Raw genomic sequence first — 25,337 nt, forward strand, 5'->3', positions numbered from 1 at the left:
CCACAACAACAACAAGACATGGTCACTGTCCCAATACTTCTGGAGTACAGAGCCACACAACAACAAGACATGGTCACTGTCCCAATACTTCTGGAGTACAGAGCCACAACAACAACAAGACATGGTCACTGTCCCAATACTTCTGGAGTACAGAGCCACAACAACAAAAACATGGTACTGTCAATACTTCTGAGAGCCACAACAACAACAAGACATGGTCACTGTCCCAATACTTCTGGAGAACAGAGCCACAACAACAACAAGACATGGTCACTGTCCCAATACTTCTGGAGTACAGAGCCACACAACAACAAGACATGGTCACTGTCCCAATACTTCTGGAGAACAGAGCCAAACAACAACAAGACATGGTCACTGTCCCAATACTTCTGGAGTACAGAGCCCAAACAACAACAAGACATGGTCACTGTCCCAATACTTCTGGAGAACAGAGCCACACAACAACAAGACATGGTCACTGTCCCAATACTTCTGGAGTACAGAGCCACAACAACAACAAGACATGGTCACTCTCCCAATACTTCTGGAGAACAGAGCCACACAACAACAAGACATGGTCACTGTCCCAATACTTCTGGAGTACAGAGCCAAACAACAACAAGACATGGTCACTGTCCCAATACTTCTGGAGAACAGAGCCAACAACAACAAGACATGGTCACTGTCCCAATACTTCTGGAGAACAGAGCCACAACAACAACAAGACATGGTCACTGTCCCAATACTTCTGGAGAACAGAGCCACAACAACAAGACATGGTCACTGTCCCAATACTTCTGGAGTACAGAGCCACAACAACAACAAGACATGGTCACTGTCCCAATACTTCTGGAGCTCACTGTATGTAAATAAGATATTTCTGTATTTTATTATCAATACATTTGCAAAAATGTCTAAAAACATGTTTTCATTTGGTCATTATGGGGTATTGTGTGTAGATCGGTGAAAAAACGTTCATCCATTTTGAATTAAGGCTGCAGCAACATAATGTGGAATAAGTCTAGAGGTATGAATACTTTCTGAAGGCACTGTACATGTGTAAAGAAAAGGAAGGTATTTTCTGTCTCTCCTCCTCCTCCCTTCACAAACCTCTCATCTCTCCTCCTTCCTCCCCCCTTCACAAACCTCTCATCTCTCCTCCTTCCTCCCCCCCTTCACAAACCTCTCTCATCTCTCCTCCTTCCTCCCCCCTTCACAAACCTCTCATCTCTCCTCCTTCCTCCCCCCTTCACAAACCTCTCATCTCTCCTCCTTCCTCCCCCCTTCACAAACCTCTCATCTCTCCTCCTTCCTCCCCCCTTCACAAACCTCTCATCTCTCCTCCTTCATCCCCCCTTCACAAACCTCTCATCTCTCCTCCTTCGTCCCACCTTCACAAACCTCTCATCTCTCCTCCTTCCTCCCCCCTTCACAAACCTCTCATCTCTCCTCCTTCCTCCCCCCCTTCACAAACCTCTCATCTCTCCTCCTTCGTCCCCCCTTCACAAACCTCTCATCTCTCCTCCTTCCTCCTCCCTTCACAAACCTCTCATCTCTCCTCCTTCATCCCCCCTTCACAAACCTCTCATCTCTCCTCCTTCGTCCCACCTTCACAAACCTCTCATCTCTCCTCCTTCCTCCCCCCTTCACAAACCTCTCATCTCTCCTCCTTCCTCCCCCCCTTCACAAACCTCTCATCTCTCCTCCTTCGTCCCCCCTTCACAAACCAGTCTCATCTCTCCTCCTTCCTCCCCCCATCACAAACCTCTCATCTCTCCTCCTTCCTCCCCCATCACAAACCTCTCATCTCTCCTCCTTCCTCCCCCCATCACAAACCTCTCATCTCTCCTCCTTCCTCCCCCCTTCACAAACCTCTCATCTCTCCTCCTTGTCCCCCCTCTCCCCCCATCACAAACCTCTCATCTCTCCTCCTTCCTCCTCCCTTCACAAACCTCTCATCTCTCCTCCTTCCTCCCAATCCCCTTCGTCCCCCCTTCACAAACCTCTCATCTCTCCTCCTTCCTCCCCCCATCACAAACCAGTCTCATCTCTCCTCCTTCCTCCCCCCCTTCACAAACCTCTCATCTCTCCTCCTTCGTCCCCCCTTCCTCCCCCCTTCACAAACCTCTCTCATCTCTCCTCCTTCCTCCCCCATCACAAACCTCTCATCTCTCCTCCTTCCTCCCCCCATCACAAACCTCTCATCTCTCCTCCTTCCTCCCCGCCTTACAAATCATCTCTCCCCTTCGTCCCCCCATCACAAACTCTCTCATCTCTCCTCCTTCCTCCCCCCTTCACAAACCTCTCATCTCTCCTCCTTCGTCCCCCTTCCCCCCTTCACAAACCTCTCTCATCTCTCCTCCTTCCTCCCCCCTTCACAAACCTCTCATCTCTCCTCCTTCCTCCCCCCATCACAAACCTCTCATCTCTCCTCCTTCCTCCTCCCTTCACAAACCATCTCATCTCTCCTCCTTCGTCCCCCACAACTATTCTCCCCTTCGTCCCCCCTTCACAAACCTCTCTCATCTCTCCTCCTTCCTCCCCCCTTCACAAACCTCTCATCTCTCCTCCTTCCTCCCCCCCATCACAAACCTCTCATCTCTCCTCCTTCGTCCTCCTTATTTCCCTCTATTTTCTATGGATCACTCAGATCAGATGCACTCTCTGTCAGAACGGGCCGACTTGAGTTCTAACGGCTCAGAACATTCAGAACATTCCTCCGTCATGTGATATATTAATGTGAACATTGTGAAGACTCCACTTCCTCCAATACCAACTGTCCTGATAGACACAACATCAGAACAGAGAATTAGGGTTTGCGTCCCAAATGTCACCCTATTCCCTATGTTAGTGCACTACTTTTGACTAGGGCCCATAGGACTCTCGTCAAAAGTAGTACACTATATAGGGAGTAGGGGGGCCATTTGGAACATTACCTTAAATTCCGTCTTCGAGCAACTTACCTTTTTACTTAAGTTATGATGTCACAGTTCACTTTGTTACCAGACACTCTGAGCACAACTACATAGGATGAGAATCGTTACACCTTTTACTATACTGTTTGATACTGTATGGTAATGTTTAGTAATGTTACAAACATCTGGTGAAGAACATTCTGTTGTCATGACATCATTTACAGGGCGAGAGGAGGAAAAAGAAGGTTAACGACAAAAATGGCACCCTATTCGCTATACCATCACCCATAGGGCTCTAATAGGGCACTTTGACCAGGACCCATAGGGCTCTAATAGGGCACTTTGACCAGGACCCATAGGGCTCTAATAGGGCTCTTTGACCAGGACCCATAGGGATCTAATAGGGCTCTCTGACCAGGACCCATAGGGCTCTAATAGGGCTCTTTGACCAGGACCCATAGGGCTCTAATAGGGCTCTTTGACCAGGACCCATAGGGCTCTAATTGGGCTCTTTGACCAGGACCCATAGGGCTCTAATAGGGCTCTTTGACCAGGACCCATAGGGCTCTAATAGGGCTCTTTGACCAGGACCCATAGGGCTCTAATAGGGCTCTTTGACCAGGACCCATAGGGCTCTAATAGGGCTCTCTGACCAGGACCCATAGGGCTCTAATAGGGCTCTTTGACCAGGACCCATAGGGCTCTCTGACCAGGACCCATAGGGCTCTAATAGGGCTCTGACCAGGACCCATAGGGCTCTAATAGGGCTCTTTGACCAGGACCCATAGGGCTCTAATAGGGCTCTTTGACCAGGACCCATAGGGCTCTAATAGGGCTCTTTGACCAGGACCCATAGGGCTCTAATAGGGCTCTTTGACCAGGACCCATAGGGCTCTAATTGGGCTCTGACCAGGACCCATAGGGCTCTGGTCTAAAGTAGTGCACTATATAGAGAATAGGGGGCCATTTGGAACTCTGGTTGGACTTGTACCTGGGAGGGATTCTCTCCGATAATGTAGATATTCAAATTAAAATGTTTAAGATGTTAAGAGAGAAGTACATTTATTTTAATATAAGTGGACTTCACCACACCAAAAATATAGCTATTATGTTCTGTCATTGTGGAGATCCTGGGGGAAGACCGATGACATGGATCTCACCATGTTCCATGTGTCAGTCTACCTTTCCTACGTCAGAGGGCTGCATCTCAATGATCTCTTGTACGTCCAGAAGTGTGCACTCGTTCACTACTCCCCACAGGGTCGGGTTGGTCTTGGGCTTGAGAAGGAGTTTCCATATATCTGTCCCTTTCCTTTAAAATCTACGAAGGGAAGTGTACAAGTGCACACTTCGGGAGGAAAGAGAGTTAATTGGGACACATTTTAAGAGTAAACATGTCCCATATCAGCCTACTTACCATATGGGACAAACAGAATAGACACTACATGACCAAAAGTATGTGGACACCTGGTTGTCGAACATCTCATTACAAAATCATGGGCATTAATATGGAGTTGGTCCCCCCCTTTACTGCTATAACAGCCTCCACTCTTCTGGGAAGGCTTTCCACTAGATGTTGGAACATTGCTGTTATAACAGCCTCCTCTCTTCTGGGAAGGCTTTCCACTAGATGTAGGAACATTGCTGCGGGGACTTGATTCCATTCAGCCACAAGAGCATTAGTGAGGTCTGGCACTGATGTTGGGCGATTAGACCTGGCTCGCAGGCCTGATCTTAGGCATGTGTGCGGCTGCTCGGCCATGGAAACCCATTTCATGAAGCTCCCGGCGAACACTTCTTGTGCTGACGTTGTTTCCAGAGGCAGTGTGGAACTCGGTAGTGAGTGTTGCAACCGAGGACAGATCATTTTTAAGCGCTTCAGCACTCGGCGGTCCCGTTCTGTGTGGCCTACCACTTAACGGCTGAGCCGTTGTTGCTCCTAGACATTTCCACTTCACAATAACAGCACTTACAGTTGACCAGGGCAGCTCTAGAAGGGTGGAAATTTGACAAACTGACTTGTTGGAAAGGTGGCATCCTATGACGGTGCCACGTTGAAAATCACTGAGTTCTTCAGTACGGGCCATTCTACTGCCAATGTTTGTCTATGGAGATTGCATAGCTGTGTGCTCGATTTTATACACCTGTCAGCAACCAGTGTGGGTGAAATAGCTGAATCCACTAATTTGAAGGGGTGTCCACATATTTTTGTATATACAGTGCATTCGGAAAGAATTCAGACCCCTTGACTTTTTCTACATTTTATTCCAGCCTTATTCTAAAATGGATTAAATAAAAAATGTTCATCACATAATACCCCATAATGACAAAGCGAAAACAGGTTTTTAGAAATGTTTACAAATGTATAATAAAAAAAAGAGAAATACCTTATTTATATAAGTATTCAGACCCTTTTGCTATGAGACTAGAAATTGAGCTCAGGTGCATCCTGTCTCCATTGATCATCCTTGAGATGTTTCTACAACTTGATTGGAGTCCACCTGTGGTAAATTCAATTGATTAGACATGATTTGGAAAGGCACACACCTGTTAATAAAAGGTCCCACAGTTGACAGTGCATGTCAGAGCGAAAACCAAGCCATGAGGTCGAAGGAATTGTCTGTAAAGCTCAGAGACAGGATTGTGTCGAGGCACAGATCTGGGGAAGGGTACCAAAAAATGTCTGCAGCGTTGAAGGTCCCCAAGAACACAGTGGCCTCCATCATTCTTAAATGGAAGAAGTTTGGAACCACCAAGACTCTTCCTAGAGCTGGCCGCCCGGCCAAACTGAGCAATCGGGGGAGAAGGGCCTTGGTCCGGGAGGTGACCAAGAACCCGATGGTCACTCTGACAGAGCTCCAGAGTTCCTCTGTGGAGATGGGAGAACCTTCCAGAAGGACAACCATCTCTGCAGCACTCCACCAATCAGACCTTTATGGTAGAGTGGCCAGACAGAAGCCACTCCTCAGTAAAAGGCACATGACAGCTCCCCATCCAACCTGACAGAGCTTTAGAGGAACTGCAGAGAAGAATGGGAGAAACACAGGTGTGCCAAACTTGTAGCGTCATACCCAAGAAGACTTGAGTCTGTAATCGCTACCAACGGTGCTTCAACAAAGTACTGGGTAAAGGGTCTGAATACTTACCTTTTTTTTAATATACATTTGCAAAAATGTGTAAAAACCAGTTTTTGCTTCGTCATTATGGCGTATTGTGTGTAGATTGATGAGGGGGAAAAAACGATTTAATACATTTTAGAATAAGGCTGTAACAAAATGTGTAAAAAGTCAAGGGGTCTGAATACTTTCAGAATGTACTGCATAGTGTACCTTTCACAGGGAACCACTGCCCACATGGGACAAACAGAACAGGATTTCTTAAAAAAAAAGCCATGCTATAATTTTAAATATTGACTCTAGTGACATAGGTTTGATGAACGGATGTTATCATGTGATATTGACTCTAGTGATGAGAGACAGGGGTTTGATGAACGGATGTTATCATGTGACCCAACCTGAACCTTCCTCATAGCTCAGGTCCTGGGCTCAGGTCCAGAGAGGGTGGCAAAAAACTCAGGAAAATTTCCCCAAATTCCTAGGTTTTCCAGAAATTCTGGTTGGAGGATTTTTGGATTCCTGGCTTATTCCCTTCTGATTCCAACAATCTTCCACCTGGGATTTTTGGAAAACATTGGAATTTTGTGAGAAAATACCAGAATATTGTAACCCTAGTCAAGTCCAGAGTAAACCAGTTAAACCCTGTCCTGGAAGCTTCAGTCTCCCATCACTTGTTGACCACAGCACAATTCTGTTGCCCTGGTCTTTTCCGATTGGTTTGTTATGTGATTAAAAAAGGCAGTGAATCAGTCAGGAGGTGTTCTGATGTTCTTCTGCACTGAGACAGAGATCACTGACTAACCTGCTTCCTGTTCCTCCCCTCTCTGGGGGAAATTGGTTCCTGTCTCGTTTGATTGGAGGATCTCATGTGTCACTCCAAGTCCCTGCCAATAAAGATGCCAGATAACACTGTAGAGTGGAGTGTACTTCCTCTAGTTTCTCTGTGGGGGGGGTGTTGCAGAAAGCTGGATCGATAAGTTAACTGTTTAAAAAAAAAATGTAAAAGTGAATAAAGCGTAGATCTTCCGCGATCCAGATTGAATCTAATCTAATTGAATCTAATATACAAATTTAGTTTTTCTTAGTCAACCTGAAAATCAAGAGATGTGTCTTACTGTTTTATCAAAGTTAGCTGGACAACTTAATGTTCCTGCTCTCTGGAAAACTGGTTTCTCCAAGGTGGAGTGAGGTTGTCAGCATCATGATGAAGATGTCTCTGGATTGTAGGCTGGGGAGACTGGGGATTGTAGGCTGGGGAGACTGGGGATTGTAGGCTAGGGAGACTGGGGATTGTAGGCTAGGGAGACTGGGGATTGTAGGCTAGGGAGACTGGGGATTGTAGGCTAGGGAGACTGGGGATTGTAGGCTAGGGAGACTGGGGATTGTAGGCTGGGGAGACTGGGGATTGTAGGCTGGGGAGACTGGGGATTGTAGGCTGGGGAGACTGGGGATTGTAGGCTAGGGAGACTGGGGATTGTAGGCTAGGGAGACTGGGGATTGTAGGCTAGGGAGACTGGGGATTGTAGGCTAGGGAGACTGGGGATTGTGGGCTAGGGAGACTGGGGATTGTAGGCTGTGGAGACTGGGGATTGTGGGCTAGGGAGACTGGGGATTGTGGGCTAGGGAGACTGGGGATTGTAGGCTAGGGAGACTGGGGATTGTAGGCTGGGGAGACTGGGAATTGTAGGCTAGGGAGACTGGGGATTGTGGGCTAGGGAGACTGGGGATTGTAAACTGGGGAGACTGGGGATTGTAGGCTGGGGAGACTGGGGATTGTAGGCTAGGGAGACTGGGGATTGTAGGCTGGGGAGACTGGGGATTGTAGGCTAGGGAGACTGGGGATTGTAGGCTAGGGAGACTGGGGATTGTGGGCTAGGGAGACTGGGGATTGTAGGCTAGGGAGACTGGGGATTGTAGGCTGGGGAGACTGGGGATTGTAGGCTAGGGAGACTGGGGATTGTAGGCTAGGGAGACTGGGGATTGTGGGCTGGGGAGACTGGGGATTGTAGGCTAGGGAGACTGGGGATTGTAGGCTGGGGAGACTGGGAATTGTAGGCTAGGGAGACTGGGGATTGTAGGCTTGGGAGACTGGGGATTGTAGGCTAGGGAGACTGGGGATTGTAGGCTGGGGAGACTGGGGATTGTAGGCTAGGGAGACTGGGGATTGTAGGCTTGGGAGACTGGGGATTGTAGGCTAGGGAGACTGGGGATTGTAGGCTAGGGAGACTGGGGATTGTAGGCTAGGGAGACTGGGGATTGTAGGCTAGGGAGACGGGATTGTAGGCTAGGGAGACTGGGGATTGTAGACTGGGGATTGAATACTGAATACAACAGGTGTAGTAGACCTTACAGTGAAATGCTGAATACAACAGGTGTAGACCTCACAGTGAAATGCTGAATACAACAGGTGTAGTAGACCTTACAGTGAAATGCTGAATACAACAGGTGTAGACCTCACAGTGAAATGCTGAATACAACAGGTGTAGTAGACCTCACAGTGAAATGCTGAATACAACAGGTGTAGTAGACCTTACAGTGAAATGCTGAATACAACAGGTGTAGTAGACCTTACAGTGAAATGCTGAATACAACAGGTGTAGTAGACCTTTACAGTGAAATGCTGAATACAACAGGTGTAGACCTCACAGTGAAATGCTGAATACAAAAGGTGTAGTAGACCTTACAGTGAAATGCTAAATACAACAGGTGTAGACCTTACAGTGAAATGCTGAATACAACAGGTGTAGTAGACCTCACAGTGAAATGCTGAATACAACAGGTGTAGTAGACCTCACAGTGAAATGCTGAATACAACAGGTGTAGTAGACCTCACAGTGAAATGCTGAATACAACAGGTGTAGTAGACCTTTACAGTGAAATGCTGAATACAACAGGTGTAGTAGCCCTCACAGTGAAATGCTGAATACAACAGGTGTAGTAGACCTTACAGTGAAATGCTGAATACAACAGGTGTAGTAGACCTCACAGTGAAATGCTGAATACAACAGGCTGCCAGTCACAATAATTGTACTAACAAAGCTAGGCTACTGTTGATAGCTAGCGATATGGTGGTATTTAAGCTGAGGTTAATGAATAAATGCAAGCAGATATTGATTAGCTAGGTAGCTAGCTAGCTAACATTACCTAGCTAACGTTAGCATTCTTGTACAAAGTCCAGAAGTTAGTCTCTGTAGCTAGCTAACAACAGTCAGCTGAAAGCTAGCTAGCTAATGAACAGACAAATAAAGGTACTGTAGCTAGCCAATGAATGTGGTTTTATTTTTTTATACCAGTCATACGAGAGCAAACGTTGGCTAGGTCACTAACCAACAAGCGAGGAAAGCTACCTAGCTATATATTTTTTTTGTCATCCTGGGCAGCGGTGCAAAGTACTTAAGTAAAAATACTTTAAAGCACTTACTTAAGTAGTTTTGTGTGGTATCTGTACTTTACTATTTATATTTCTGACAACTTTTACTTTAACTTCACCACATTCCTACAGAAAATAATATAATTTTTACTCCATACATTTTCCCTGACACCCAAAAGTACTCGTTACATTTTGAATGCTTAGCAGGAAAGGAAAATGGTCCAATTCAGTCACTTATCAAGAAAACTTACTGCCTCTGATCTGAGGGACTTACTAAAACACAAATGCTTCATTTGTTAATGATGTGAGTGTTGGAGTGTGCTATTACTAGCTCAGCCCTAGTCTTCAGGCAGTGGGTAGCTAACCCAAGACCTATTACTAGCTCAGCCCTAGTCTTCAGGCAGTGGGTAGCTAACCCAAGACCTATTACTAGCTCAGCCCTAGTCTTCAGGCAGTGGGTAGCTAACCCAAGACCTATTACTAGCTCAGCCCTAGTCTTCAGGCAGTTGTTAATGATGTGAGTGTTGGAGTGTGCTATTACTAGCTCAGCCCTAGTCTTCAGGCAGTTGTTAATGATGTGAGTGTTGGAGTGTGCTATTACTAGCTCAGCCCTAGTCTTCAGGCAGTGGGTAGCTAACCCAAGACCTATTACTAGCTCAGCCCTAGTCTTCAGGCAGTTGTTAATGATGTGAGTGTTGGAGTGTGCTATTACTAGCTCAGCCCTAGTCTTCAGGCAGTTGTTAATGATGTGAGTGTTGGAGTGTGCTATTACTAGCTCAGCCCTAGTCTTCAGGCAGTGGGTAGCTAACCCAAGACCTATTACTAGCTCAGCCCTAGTCTTCAGGCAGTGGGTAGCTAACCCAAGACCTATTACTAGCTCAGCCCTAGTCTTCAGGCAGTTGTTAATGATGTGAGTGTTGGAGTGTGCTATTACTAGCTCAGCCCTAGTCTTCAGGCAGTTGTTAATGATGTGAGTGTTGGAGTGTGCTATTACTAGCTCAACCCTAGTCTTCAGGCAGTTGTTAATGATGTGAGTGTTGGAGTGTGCTATTACTAGCTCAGCCCTAGTCTTCAGGCAGTTGTTAATGATGTGAGTGTTGGAGTGTGCTATTACTAGCTCAGCCCTAGTCTTCAGGCAGTGGGTAGCTAACCCAAGACCTATTACTAGCTCAGCCCTAGTCTTCAGGCAGTTGTTAATGATGTGAGTGTTGGAGTGTGCTATTACTAGCTCAGCCCTAGTCTTCAGGCAGTGGGTAGCTAACCCAAGACCTATTACTAGCTCAGCCCTAGTCTTCAGGCAGTTGTTAATGATGTGAGTGTTGGAGTGTGCTATTACTAGCTCAGCCCTAGTCTTCAGGCAGTTGTTAATGATGTGAGTGTTGGAGTGTGCTATTACTAGCTCAGCCCTAGTCTTCAGGCAGTGGGTAGCTAACCCAAGACCTATTACTAGCTCAGCCCTAGTCTTCAGGCAGTGGGTAGCTAACCCAAGACCTATTACTAGCTCAGCCCTAGTCTTCAGGCAGTTGTTAATGATGTGAGTGTTGGAGTGTGCTATTACTAGCTCAGCCCTAGTCTTCAGGCAGTTGTTAATGATGTGAGTGTTGGAGTGTGCTATTACTAGCTCAACCCTAGTCTTCAGGCAGTTGTTAATGATGTGAGTGTTGGAGTGTGCTATTACTAGCTCAGCCCTAGTCTTCAGGCAGTTGTTAATGATGTGAGTGTTGGAGTGTGCTATTACTAGCTCAGCCCTAGTCTTCAGGCAGTGGGTAGCTAACCCAAGACCTATTACTAGCTCAGCCCTAGTCTTCAGGCAGTTGTTAATGATGTGAGTGTTGGAGTGTGCTATTACTAGCTCAGCCCTAGTCTTCAGGCAGTGGGTAGCTAACCCAAGACCTATTACTAGCTCAGCCCTAGTCTTCAGGCAGTTGTTAATGATGTGAGTGTTGGAGTGTGCTATTACTAGCTCAGCCCTAGTCTTCAGGCAGTTGTTAATGATGTGAGTGTTGGAGTGTGCTATTACTAGCTCAGCCCTAGTCTTCAGGCAGTGGGTAGCTAACCCAAGACCTATTACTAGCTCAGCCCTAGTCTTCAGGCAGTGGGTAGCTAACCCAAGACCTATTACTAGCTCAGCCCTAGTCTTCAGGCAGTTGTTAATGATGTGAGTGTTGGAGTGTGCTATTACTAGCTCAGCCCTAGTCTTCAGGCAGTTGTTAATGATGTGAGTGTTGGAGTGTGCTATTACTAGCTCAGCCCTAGTCTTCAGGCAGTGGGTAGCTAACCCAAGACCTATTACTAGCTCAGCCCTAGTCTTCAGGCAGTGGGTAGCTAACCCAAGACCTATTACTAGCTCAGCCCTAGTCTTCAGGCAGTGGGTAGCTAACCCAAGACCTATTACTAGCTCAGCCCTAGTCTTCAGGCAGTGGGTAGCTAACCCAAGACCTATTACTAGCTCAGCCCTAGTCTTCAGGCAGTGGGTAGCTAACCCAAGACCTATTACTAGCTCAGCCCTAGTCTTCAGGCAGTTGTTAATGATGTGAGTGTTGGAGTGTGCTATTACTAGCTCAGCCCTAGTCTTCAGGCAGTGGGTAGCTAACCCAAGACCTATTACTAGCTCAGCCCTAGTCTTCAGGCAGTTGTTAATGATGTGAGTGTTGGAGTGTGCTATTACTAGCTCAGCCCTAGTCTTCAGGCAGTGGGTAGCTAACCCAAGACCTATTACTAGCTCAGCCCTAGTCTTCAGGCAGTTGTTAATGATGTGAGTGTTGGAGTGTGCTATTACTAGCTCAGCCCTAGTCTTCAGGCAGTTGTTAATGATGTGAGTGTTGGAGTGTGCTATTACTAGCTCAGCCCTAGTCTTCAGGCAGTTGTTAATGATGTGAGTGTTGGAGTGTGCTATTACTAGCTCAGCCCTAGTCTTCAGGCAGTGGGTAGCTAACCCAAGACCTATTACTAGCTCAACCCTAGTCTTCAGGCAGTGGGTAGCTAACCCAAGACCTATTACTAGCTCAGCCCTAGTCTTCAGGCAGTGGGTAGCTAACCCAAGACCTATTACTAGCTCAGCCCTAGTCTTCAGGCAGTTGTTAATGATGTGAGTGTTGGAGTGTGCTATTACTAGCTCAGCCCTAGTCTTCAGGCAGTTGTTAATGATGTGAGTGTTGGAGTGTGCCCCTGGCTATCAGTAAATTACATTTGAATTTTAAATGATTTATACTTTTACTTTTGATACTTAAGTATATTTTAGCAATTACATTTACTTTTGATACTTCAGTATATTTAATACCAAATACTTTTACTCAAGTAGTATTTTAGTGGGTGACTTCAACTTAGTCATTTTCTATTAAGGTATCTTTACTTTTACTCAAGTATGACATTTGGGTACTTTTCCCATGAAATGATTAATTAATTCAAGATTTATAAAAAAGTCTGTCCGAAAAATAATGGTCCAAACCACGTCAACACCATATATGTTTTAAAAGTAACCAACGATTTACTCTGAGAATTTAACATGTTTAGAGTGAATGAAATGTCATCACAGACATGATCAAAAAGTGGTCACTGCTCATTATACAACGGGTGGGTCTAATCCTGAATGCTGATTGGTTAAAAGCGCATTCCAGCCGGTGTCTATTCCACAAGTTACCACCGGTTAAATCTATGACGTTAAAATGCCTATTTACTCTGTTCCATCTGACTGTGCAATACACTGTCTCATCAGCCCAGCCAGGCAATTTATAAACTTGATCTCCACTATAAAAAGCATCTAGACATTATCTCCCATTTCCTTTAGACTAACAATTAGTTTTCAACAGCGGAGATTTGTATAAACCTTGCTGTCTGTCTCTCGGACATTTGTAACATTGTTTCAATATTCAAATTGGATCTCCAGCTGTCCCGTAGTAATGAACATGTCGGGAGTCGGGACGAGAGACAAGCAGGCAGCGTTCCTCAGCCAGTGGAAATCATGAATCAGCAGCATTTGTATGTATATATACAAAGAACTATCAATAGAAAACAGGTAAACGAAACAAAGTGCAACTAGTTTGCAGTCTTTACAGCTTCAGTTTGATGACTGTTATTTCTGTTGTTGGCTAGTTCCTCTGAACAACATTGTCCTGACGAGAGAGCACATTTTCTACGTCGGGTGAAATCACTAGCTCATTAGCTCATTGTTATGGATGTAATCCAAATAAATGTCACTAGAAAACAGCTTAAACAAACACAAATGCAGCTACTGTTGTTATTCTGCCTGCACTTTTTTGACGTGACTAAGTTAGCCATAGTTGGCTAGCTAGCAACAGATAACTGCCAGCCAGTATGGAACATTTAGAATGAACGATTAGATAGATACAGAACAAAAAGACGACCCGGCAACCGGACCAGGCGGCTTGGGCAGCAACCCTAGATTTGTGTCGGGACTATATCTTGTGGAAGGATTAAATAGTTTGAATAAATTCATACAAATTTAACTTACAGAAACTTTTACCCCATTTTCGCACCAATTTCTTGATATCCAATTGGAAGTTAAGAGTCTTGTCTCATCGCTGCAACTCCCGTACGGACTCGGGAGAGGCGAAGGTCGAAGAGCCGTGCGTCCTCAGAAACACGACCCTGCCAAGACACACTGCTTCTTGACACACTGCCCACTTAACCCGGAAGCCAGCCACATACCAATGTGTCGGAGGAAATACCGTCCAACTGATGACCCAAGTTAGCTTGCAGGCGCCCGGCCCGGCACAAGGAGTCGCAAGAGCACGATGAGAAGGAAATCCCGGCCGACCAAACACTCCCCCTAGCCCGGATGAGGCTGGGCAAATTGTGCTCCACTTCATGGGTCTCCCAGTCACGGCCGGGTCCAGCAAAATTAAGGCAGTTTATACAATTATAAAAACATTACAATACATTCAGACTGTATGCCCTCAGGCCCCTACTCCACCACTACTACATATATACAGTACGAAATCCATGTGTATGTATAGTGTGTATGCTATCGTGTGTGTGTGTGTGTGTGTGTGTGTGTGTGTGTGTGTGTGTGTGCCTATGTTTGTGTCTCTTCACAGTCCCCGCTGTTCCATAAGGTGTATTTTTAATGTTTTTTAAAAATCTAATTTTATGCTGCATCAGTTACCTGATGTGGAATAGAGTTCCATGTAGTCATGGCTCTATGTAGTACTGTGCTCCTCCCATAGTCTGTTCTGGACTTGGGGACTGTGAAGAGACCTCTGGTGGCATGTCTTGTGGGGTATGCATGAGTGTCTAACCCTAACAAACAGCTCAGTGAATTCTACATGTCAATACTTCTCACAAATACAAGCAGTGATGAAGTCAATCTCTCCTTCACTTTGAGCCAGGAGAGATTGACATGCATATTATTAATATTAGCTCTCTGTGTACATCCAAGGGCCAGCAGTGCTGCCCTGTTCTGAACCAATTGCACATTTCCTAAGTCCTTTTTTGTGGCACGACTGAACAGTAGTCAAGATGTGACAAAACTAGGGACTGTAGGACCTGCCTTGTTGATAGTGTTGTTAAGAAGGTAGAAACTAGGGCCTGTAGGACCTGCCTTGTTGATAGTGTTGTTAAGAAGGTAGAAACTAGGGCCTGTAGGACCTGCCTTGTTGATAGTGTTGTTAAGAAGGTAGAAACTAGGGCCTGTAGGACCTGCCTTGTTGATAGTGTTGTTAAGAAGGTAGAAACTAGGGCCTGTAGGACCTGCCTTGTTGATAGTGTTGTTAAGAAGGTAGAAACTAGGGCCTGTAGGACCTGCCTTGTTGATAGTGGTGTTAAGAAGGTAGAAACTAGGGCCTGTAGGACCTGCCTTGTTGATAGTGTTGTTAAGAAGGTAGAAACTAGGGCCTGTAGGACCTGCCTTGTTGATAGTGTTGTTAAGAATGTAGAAACTAGGGCCTGTAGGACCTGCCTTGTTGATAGTGTTGTTAAGAAGGCAGAGAAGCACTTTATTATGGACAGACTTCTCCCCATCTTAGCTACTGTTGTATCAATATGTTTTGACCATGACAGTTTACAATCCAGGGTAACTCCAGGGCAGTTTTGTGACACCGTCTGGGATCGAACCCAGATCTGTAGTGACGCCTCAGCACTGCGATGCAGTGCCTTAGACAGCTGCACCACTCGGGAGGCCTCCGCATAAAGTTTTTAATGAAAATATATGTAAATCATTATTTGTACAACACATTGTTGGTAAGCCGTTGTCTAAAAGTGATAATTCCTTTGAAGCTGGTGTTTGGAAGATAACAACAACCCGTGTCAATATATCCTATAATATATCAATTAAAGTTCAATTTAACTCTGTTCAATATATCCTATAATATATCAATTAAAGTTCAATTTAACTCTGTTCAATATAATCCTATAATATATCAATTAAAGTTAAATATAACTCTGTTCAATATATCCTATAATATATCAATTATCACTTAAATATAACTCTGTTCAATATAATCCTATAATATATCAATTATCACTTAAATATAACTCTGTTCAATATATCCTATAATATATCAATTAAAGTTAAATTTAACTCTGTTCAATATATCCTATAACATATCAATTAAAGTTAAATTTAACTCTGTTCAATATATCCTATAATATATCAATTATCACTTAAATATAACTCTGTTCAATATATCCTATAATATATCAATTATCACTTAAATTTAATTCTGTTCAATATATCCTATAATATATCAATTAAGCTTAAATATAACTCTGTTCAATATATCCTATAATATATCAATTATCACTTAAATATAACTCTGTTCAATATATCCTAAAATATATCAATTATCACTTAAATATAACTCTGTTCAATATATCCTATAATATATCAATTAAAGTTAAATTTAACTCTGTTCAATATATCCTATAATATATCAATTATCACTTAAATATAACTCTGTTCAATATATCCTATAATATATAAATTAAAGTTAAATTTAACTCTGTTCAATATATCCTATAATATATCAATTATCACTTAAATATAACTCTGTTCAATATATCCTATAATATATCAATTATCACTTAAATATAACTCTGTTCAATATATCCTATAATATATCAATTATCACTTAAATATAACTCTGTTCAATATATCCTATAATATATCAATTAAAGTTAAATTTAACTCTGTTCAATATATCCTATAATATATCAATTATCACTTAAATATAACTCTGTTCAATATATCCTATAATATATCAATTAAAGTTAAATTTAACTCTGTTCAATATATCCTATAATATATCAATTATCACTTAAATATAACTCTGTTCAATATATCCTATAATATATCAATTATCACTTAAATTTAATTCTGTTCAATATATCCTATAATATATCAATTATCGCTTAAATATAACTCTGTTCAATATATCCTATAATATATCAATTATCACTTAAATATAACTCTGTTCAATATATCCTATAATATATCAATTAAAGTTAAATTTAACTCTGTTCAATATATCCTATAATATATCAATTATCACTTAAATATAACTCTGTTCAATATATCCTATAATATATCAATTATCACTTAAATTTAATTCTGTTCAATATATCCTATAATATATCAATTATCGCTTAAATATAACTCTGTTCAATATATCCTATAATATATCAATTATCACTTAAATATAACTCTGTTCAATATATCCTATAATATATCAATTAAACTTAAATTTAACTCTGTTCAATATATCCTATAATATATCAATTATCACTTAAATATAACTCTGTTCAATATATCCTATAATATATCAATTATCACTTAAATTTAACTCTGTTCAATATATCCTATAATATATCAATTATCACTTAAATATAACTCTGTTCAATATATCCTATAATATATCAATTATCGCTTAAATATAACTCTGATCAATATATCCTATAATATATCAATTATCACTTAAATATAACTCTGTTCAATATATCCTATAATATATCAATTATCACTTAAATTTAACTCTGTTCAATATATCCTATAATATATCAATTATCGCTTAAATATAACTCTGTTCAATATATCCTATAATATATCAATTATCACTTAAATATAACTCTGTTCAATATATCCTATAATATATCAATTAAAGTTAAATTTAACTCTGTGATCAGCGGCAGAACGGCGACAACTTGGAACGTCAACTGACTAGCTAAATAGTGGAGTGAAAACATTTTAATAAATGTAATCCACAAAATACAAATTAAACAGGGACTAAATATACACTACCGTTCAAAAGTTTGGGGTCACTCAGAAATGTCCTTGTTTTTGAAAGAAAAGCACATTTTTTTGTCCATTAAAATAACATCAAATGGATCAGAAATACAGTGTAGACATTGTTAATGTTGTAAATGACTATTGTAGCTGGAAACGGTAGATTTTTAATGGAATATCTACACAGGGGTACAGAGGCCCATTATCAGCAACCATCACTCCTGTGTTCCAATGGCACGTTGTGTTAGCTAATCCAAGTATATCATTTTAAAAGGCTAATTGATCATTAGAAAACCCTTATGCAATTATGTTAGCATAGCTGAAAACTGTTGTTCTGATTAAAGAAACAATAAAACTGTCCTTCTTTAGACTAGTTGAGTATCTGGAGAATCAGCATTTGTGGGTTCGATTACAGGCTCAAAATGGCCAGAAACAAAGAACTTTCTTCTGAAACTCGTCAGTCTATTATTGATCTGAAAAATGAAGCCTATTCCATGTGAGAAATTGCCAAGAAACTGAAGATCTCGTACAACGCTGTGTACTACTCCCTTCACAGAACAGAGCAAACTGGCTCTAACCAGAATAGAAAGAGGAATGGGAGGCCCCGGTGCACAACTGAACAAGAGGACAAGTACATTAGAGTGTCTAGTTTGAGAAACAGATGCCTCACAAGTCCTCAACTAGCAGCTTCATTAAATAGTACCCACAAAACACCAGTTTCAACGTCAACAGTGAAGAGGCGACTCCGGGATGCTGGCCTTCTAGGCAGAGTTCCTCTGTCCAGTGTCCGTGTTCTTTTGCCCATCTTAATCTTTTATTTTTATTGGCCAGTCTGAGATATGGCTTTTTCCTGACTCCCAGTCCCTGCTGATGAAAAACATCCCCACAGCATGATGCTGCCACCACCATGCTTCACTATATGGATGGAACCAGGTTCAGGCCAAAGAGTTCAATCTTGGTTTCATCAGACCAGAGAATCTTGTTTCTGATGGTCAGAGTTCTTTAGGTGCCTCTTGGCAAACTCCAAGCGGGCTGTCAAGTGCCTTTTACTGAGGAGTGGCTTCCGTCTGGCCACTCTACCATAAAGGCCTGATTAGTGGAGTGGTGCAGAAACGGTTATCCTTCTGGAAGGTTCTCCTATCTCCATAGAGGATCTCTGGAGCTCTGTCAGAGTGACCATCGGGTTCTTGGTCACCTCCCTGACCCAGGCCCTTCTCCCCTGATTGCTCAGTTTGGCCGGACGGTCAGCTCTAGGAAGAGTCTTGGTGGTTCCAAACTTCTTACATTTAAGAATGATGGAGGCCACTGTGTTCTTGGGGACCTTCAACGCTGCAGAAATGTTTTGGTACCCTTCCCCAGATTTATGCCTCGACACAATCCTGTCTCAGAGCTCTACGGACAATTCCTTCGACCTCATGGCTTGGTTTTTGCTCTGACATGCACTGTCAACTGTGGGACCTTATATAAACAGGTGTGTGCCTTTCCAAATCATGTCCAATCAATTGAATTTACCACAGGTGGACTCCAATAAAGTTGTAGAAACATCTCAAGGACGATCAATGGAAACAGGATTCACCGGAGCTCAATTTAGAGTCTCATAGCAAAAGGGTCTGAATACTTATGTAAATAAGGAATTTCAGTTTATTTTTTTATAAATTTACAAAAAATTCTAAAAACCTGTTTTCGCTCTGTTATTATGTGGTGTTATGTGTAGATTGATTAAAAAAAAATATATATATATATTTAATCCATTTTAGAATTAGGTTGTAACTTAACAAACAAAATGTGTTAAAAGTCACTGGATCTGAATACTTCCTGAATGCACTGTAGATCATTTGGCTGTATGTATTTCTTGATATAGACCTATTGTAAATGTGTATTATTGTTGCGTCACCGTCGTTATTCAGCAAATAAAATACAAGCACAAACGCATCCTTAAGCTACGTATTATTTTAAACAGAGGCTACTGAACCGACTATTGATCAGCACAGCCACGATAAAACAGGACCATGTTAGAAACACACGTGTTCTCTGAGCTTATGTCAATATTAGACAGGTAAGCTAACCGTTACAGAAATCAGGGATGGAGACGAGCTTTCTCTGAGCTACTGTGTCCCAAGACATCACCACCTGCTGTTACCTACTGACCAACAAAGGGATGTTGTTCGGATGTTTTGCTAAAATACAGGTTTAAGGAAATAAAAGGCACCACATTTATACGAGACAAAACAGCTCAGTCAAGCCTTGCAAAGCTTGAATAAGGTAGTGTGATGGGATAATGTGGTGTGTGAAGAATCCAATACTTTACCTTGTATGTGGTACAAAAATCACTTTATTGTGGAAACACTTCCTCTAAGAGTATGAATGAGGCTGTTTGAGAAGGTTTGAATCCTTAGCAACCTGTATACACATAGTTTGGTGTACAAGACCAACATAGTTACTGTAGCAGGTCAAAGCTGTGTGATGAAAAACCTTGGTATAGCATGGGTGGAATAGGCGTTGTGGTGCTGTAAAACCGTGGTATAGCATGGGTGGAATAGGCGTTGTGGTGCTGTAAAACCTTGGTATAGCAGTGAATACGTCTGCAAATGGCTTTGGTGTGTAAAACCTTGGTATAGCATGGGTGGAATAGGCGTTGTGGTGCTCATGTGAATTTCCTTTTTTTTTAATCTTCTTCGGCTTCAGACCAATGCCTGTTCTCACTTAAAAACACAGCTTTAGTTTCTAACACAGCAGTAAAAGATAGACAACAACAGGTGAATTTTACCATTTAATTATAAAACATTTGTCATTATTTTATTTACATTTGTAATTACAAGATCATCACTTAGCCAGTCATCACTTAGCCAGTCATCACTTAGCCAGTCATCACTTAGCCAGTCATCACTTAGCCACTTAGCCAGTCATCACTTAGCCACTTAGCCAGTCATCACTTAGCCAGTCATCACTTAGCCACTTAGCCAGTCATCACTTAGCCACTTAGCCAGTCATCACTTAGCCACTTAGCCAGTCATCACTTAGCCAGTCATCACTTAGCCAGTCAGCCAGTCATCACTTAGCCAGTCATCACTTAGCCACTTAGCTAGTCATCACTTAGCCAGTCATCACTTAGCCAGTAGTCCTCAGTTTCAACATAGTTTAATCGCTTTTCTAGCATAGCTTTTTTTTTCTGCTGAACATCATTTGCCGCCTTACATAGAAAATATTACATTACTGTACTTTAAAAGCCTCAGGAGTTTGATTTTCAAAACCAAATCAACAAATATATCATTCACAATATTTTGTCATTATTTAAAAAAAAAAAAAACAGCATTGCTGCTAAATTATACATATTAACAAACTACTTCCTCAAGTATCTACAATGCCAATTTACAAAGAGAGAGAGAGAGAGAGGAGGAGAAAGGGAGAGATAAAAACAGAAAAGTATGAGGAATTTGAGGCTTTGTTGGATACCAGGGTATGTATGTTCCTTGGGGGTTGTTCTCTGTTAACTGGGACCAGTTCCTTGGGGGTTGTTCTCTGTTAACTGGGACCAGTTCCTTGGGGGTTGTTCTCTGTTAACTGGGACCAGTTCCTTGGGGGTTGTTCTCTGTTAACTGGGACCAGTTCCTTGGGGGTTGTTCTCTGTTAACTGGGACCAGTTCCTTGGGGGTTGTTCTCTGTTAACTGGGACCAGTTCCTTGGGGGTTGTTCTCTGTTAACTGGGACCAGTTCCTTGGGGGTTGTTCTCTGTTAACTGGGACCAGTTCCTTGGGGGTTGTTCTCTGTTAACTGGGACCAGTTCCTTGGGGGTTGTTCTCTGTTAACTGGGACCAGTTCCTTGGGGGTTGTTCTCTGTTAACTGGGACCAGTTCCTTGGGGGTTGTTCTCTGTTAACTGGGACCAGTTCCTTGGGGGTTGTTCTCTGTTAACTGGGACCAGTTCCTTGGGGGTTGTTCTCTGTTAACTGGGACCAGTTCCTTGGGGGTTGTTCTCTGTTAACTGGGACCAGTTCCTTGGGGGTTGTTCTCTGTTAACTGGGACCAGTTCCTTGGGGGTTGTTCTCTGTTAACTGGGACCAGTTCCTTGGGGGTTGTTCTCTGTTAACTGGGACCAGTTCCTTGGGGGTTGTTCTCTGTTAACTGGGACCAGTTCCTTGGGGGTTGTTCTCTGTTAACTGGGACCAGTTCCTTGGGGGTTGTTCTCTGTTAACTGGGACCAGTTCCTTGGGGGTTGTTCTCTGTTAACTGGGACCAGTTCCTTGGGGGTTGTTCTCTGTTAACTGGGACCAGTTCCTTGGGGGTTGTTCTCTGTTAACTGGGACCAGTTCCTTGGGGGTTGTTCTCTGTTAACTGGGACCAGTTCCTTGGGGGTTGTTCTCTGTTAACTGGGACCAGTTCCTTGGGGGTTGTTCTCTGTTAACTGGGACCAGTTCCTTGGGGGTTGTTCTCTGTTAACTGGGACCAGTTCCTTGGGGGTTGTTCTCTGTTAACTGGGACCAGTTCCTTGGGGGTTGTTCTCTGTTAACTGGGACCAGTTCCTTGGGGGTTGTTCTCTGTTAACTGGGACCAGTTCCTTGGGGGTTGTTCTCTGTTAACTGGGACCAGTTCCTTGGGGGTTGTTCTCTGTTAACTGGGACCAGTTCCTTGGGGGTTGTTCTCTGTTAACTGGGACCAGTTCCTTGGGGGTTGTTCTCTGTTAACTGGGACCAGTTCCTTGGGGGTTGTTAACTGGGACCAGTTCCTTGGGGGTTGTTAACTGGGACCAGTTCCTTGGGGGTTGTTCTCTGTTAACTGGGACCAGTTCCTTGGGGGTTGTTCTCTGTTAACTGGGACCAGTTCCTTGGGGGTTGTTCTCTGTTAACTGGGACCAGTTCCTTGGGGGTTGTTCTCTGTTAACTGGGACCAGTTCCTTGGGGGTTGTTCTCTGTTAACTGGGACCAGTTCCTTGGGGGTTGTTCTCTGTTAACTGGGACCAGTTCCTTGGGGGTTGTGTGATGACATGACAGAATAGGAGGGGCAAGCAGGGGTTTGGTCACCTGTTGGACAGATTTTAAAAGGTGTCACCAGGCAAGGGGCATGATGTAATGAGGAGGAGAGTAGAGGACAGGGTACAGGGTACAGGGACCCCCCCAGGTAGAGGACAGGGTACAGGGACCCCCCCAGGTAGAGGACAGGGTACAGGGTACAGGGACCCCCCCAGGTAGAGGACAGGGGACTGGTTGAACATACTGGACCCCCCAGGTAGAGGACAGGGGACTGGTTGAACATACTGGACCCCCCCAGGTAGAGGACAGGAGGGACCCCCCAGGTAGAGGACAGGGTACAGGGTACAGGGACCCCCCAGGTAGAGGACAGGGTACAGGGTACAGGGACCCCCAGGTAGAGGACAGGGGACTGGTTGAACATACTGGACCCCCCCAGGTAGAGGACAGGGTACAGGGACCCCCCAGGTAGAGGACAGGGCTGGTTGAACAAGTGGACCCCCCAGGTAGAGGACAGGGTACAGGGACCCCCCCAGGTAGAGGACAGGGTACAGGGTACAGGGACCCCCCCAGGTAGAGGACAGGGGACTGGTTGAACATACTGGACCCCCCCAGGTAGAGGACAGGGTACAGGGACCCCCAGGTAGAGGACAGGGTACAGGGTACAGGGACCCCCAGGTAGAGGACAGGGTACAGGGACCCCCAGGTAGAGGACAGGGTACAGGGACCCCCCAGGTAGAGGACAGGTTACAGGGTACAGGGACCCCCCCAGGTAGAGGACAGGGTACAGGGACCCCCCAGGTAGAGGACAGGGTACAGGGTACAGGGCCCCCCCAGGTAGAGGACAGGGGACTGGTTGAACATAGTGGACCCCCCAGGTAGAGGACAGGGTACAGGGACCCCCCCAGGTAGAGGACAGGTTACAGGGTACAGGGACCCCCCCAGGTAGAGGACAGGGTACAGGGACCCCCCCAGGTAGAGGACAGGGGACTGGTTGAACATACTGGACCCCCCCAGGTAGAGGACAGGGTACAGGGTACTGGGACCCCCTGCCAGCATCTCTATCTGTAGAGGGATTCACTGTATGAGGTCACAGAAAAACTCATCCCATAATACAGGTCACAGAGAAACTCATCCCATAATACAGGTCACAGAGACACTCATCCCATAATGCAGTTCACAGGCACACTCATCCCATAATGCAGTTCAGAGACACTCATCCTATAATACAGGTCACAGAGACACTCATCCCATAATACAGGTCACAGAGACACTCATCCCATAATACAGGTCACAGAGAAACTCATCCCATAATGCAGTTCACAGGCACACTCATCCCATAATACAGTTCACAGGCACACTCATCCCATAATACAGTTCACAGAGAAACTCTTCCCATAATACAGTTCACAGGCACACTCATCCCATAATACAGGTCACAGAGAAACTCATCCCATAATACAGGTCACAGAGACACTCATCCCATAATACAGGTCACAGAGAAACTCATCCCATAATGCAGTTCACAGGCACACTCATCCCATAATGCAGGTCACAGAGAAACTCATCCCATAATACAGTTCACAGAGAAACTCATCCCATAATACAGGTCACAGAGACACTCATCCCATAATACAGTTCACAGAGAAACTCATCCCATAATGCAGTTCACAGGCACACTCATCCCATAATGCAGTTCACAGAGAAACTCATCCCATAATACAGTTCACAGAGAAACTCATCCCATAATACAGGTCACAGAGACACTCATCCCATAATACAGTTCACAGAGAAACTCATCCCATAATGCAGTTCACAGGCACACTCATCCCATAATGCAGTTCACAGAGAAACTCATCCCATAATACAGTTCACAGAGAAACTCATCCCATAATACAGGTCACAGAGACACTCATCCCATAATACAGTTCACAGAGAAACTCATCCCATAATGCAGTTCACAGGCACACTCATCCCATAATGCAGTTCACAGAGACACTCATCCCATAATACAGTTCACAGAGAAACTCATCCCATAATACAGGTCACAGAGACACTCATCCCATAATACAGGTCACAGAGACACTCATCCCATAATACAGGTCGCCTTTGACAACAGTTTCTCTTGCCATAGGCCTACATTCATTTACAGAGAACAATCTTTTCCCCTTTGTGTGATTATTACAAAAATGTAATGAAATGGAAATGTCCCCCAGCCTGTCTGTCCCAGCGAGGTATAGAGGGACATTTACTGCTGCTGCTGCTGTGAAGACGGGAGGAGAAGAGAGGACGTTTACACTGCCTTCACAATCCACGGGTCAAATATCGCCCCGAGCCCTACCAATGTATTGCTTCAGAAGCCAGATGGGTTGGAGGTTGTTAAATACTAGGCTGAAGATGCCCAGGTTAGGACAAGAGGATTCTAAGATCCCATAATCCTTTGGCATAAATGCGGAAGAATTCTAAACAATGAGACGAGCAACGCGAGCGAAAATGACGGGGAATGTATCTTCGATTTAGAAGACTGGAGGCTACAGGCTCTCACAGGCGAGGAGGCTACAGGCTCTCACAGGCGAGGAGACTACAGGCTCTCACAGGAGAGGAGGCTACAGGCTCTCACAGGCGAGGAGGCTACAGGCTCTCACAGGCGAGGAGGCTACAGGCTCTCACAGGAGAGGAGGCTACAGGCTCTCACAGGCGAGGAGGCTACAGGCTCTCACAGGCGAGGAGGCTA

At 44.0% G+C, this 25,337-nt stretch overlaps 1 long non-coding RNA gene across 2 annotated transcripts; it reads left to right on the forward strand.

The window, feature by feature from the left end:
- The first annotated feature begins 20,929 nt into the window (after window positions 1-20,929).
- Window positions 20,930-23,710, forward strand: LOC123729553 (uncharacterized). 2 transcript variants are annotated; one of them, XR_006761176.1, is made up of 5 exons: window positions 20,930-22,717; window positions 22,755-22,904; window positions 23,001-23,042; window positions 23,110-23,218; window positions 23,621-23,710. It is a non-coding gene; the product is annotated as an uncharacterized lncRNA (long non-coding RNA). The 2 variants fall into 2 exon arrangements; XR_006761175.1 differs by lacking the exon at window positions 23,001-23,042 and having other exon boundaries at window positions 23,140-23,218.
- Window positions 23,711-25,337: the final 1,627 nt, after the last annotated feature.

The sequence above is a fragment of the Salmo salar genome, chromosome ssa01 (genome assembly GCF_905237065.1).
Source record: "Salmo salar chromosome ssa01, Ssal_v3.1, whole genome shotgun sequence".
Taxonomy (NCBI): domain Eukaryota; kingdom Metazoa; phylum Chordata; class Actinopteri; order Salmoniformes; family Salmonidae; genus Salmo; species Salmo salar.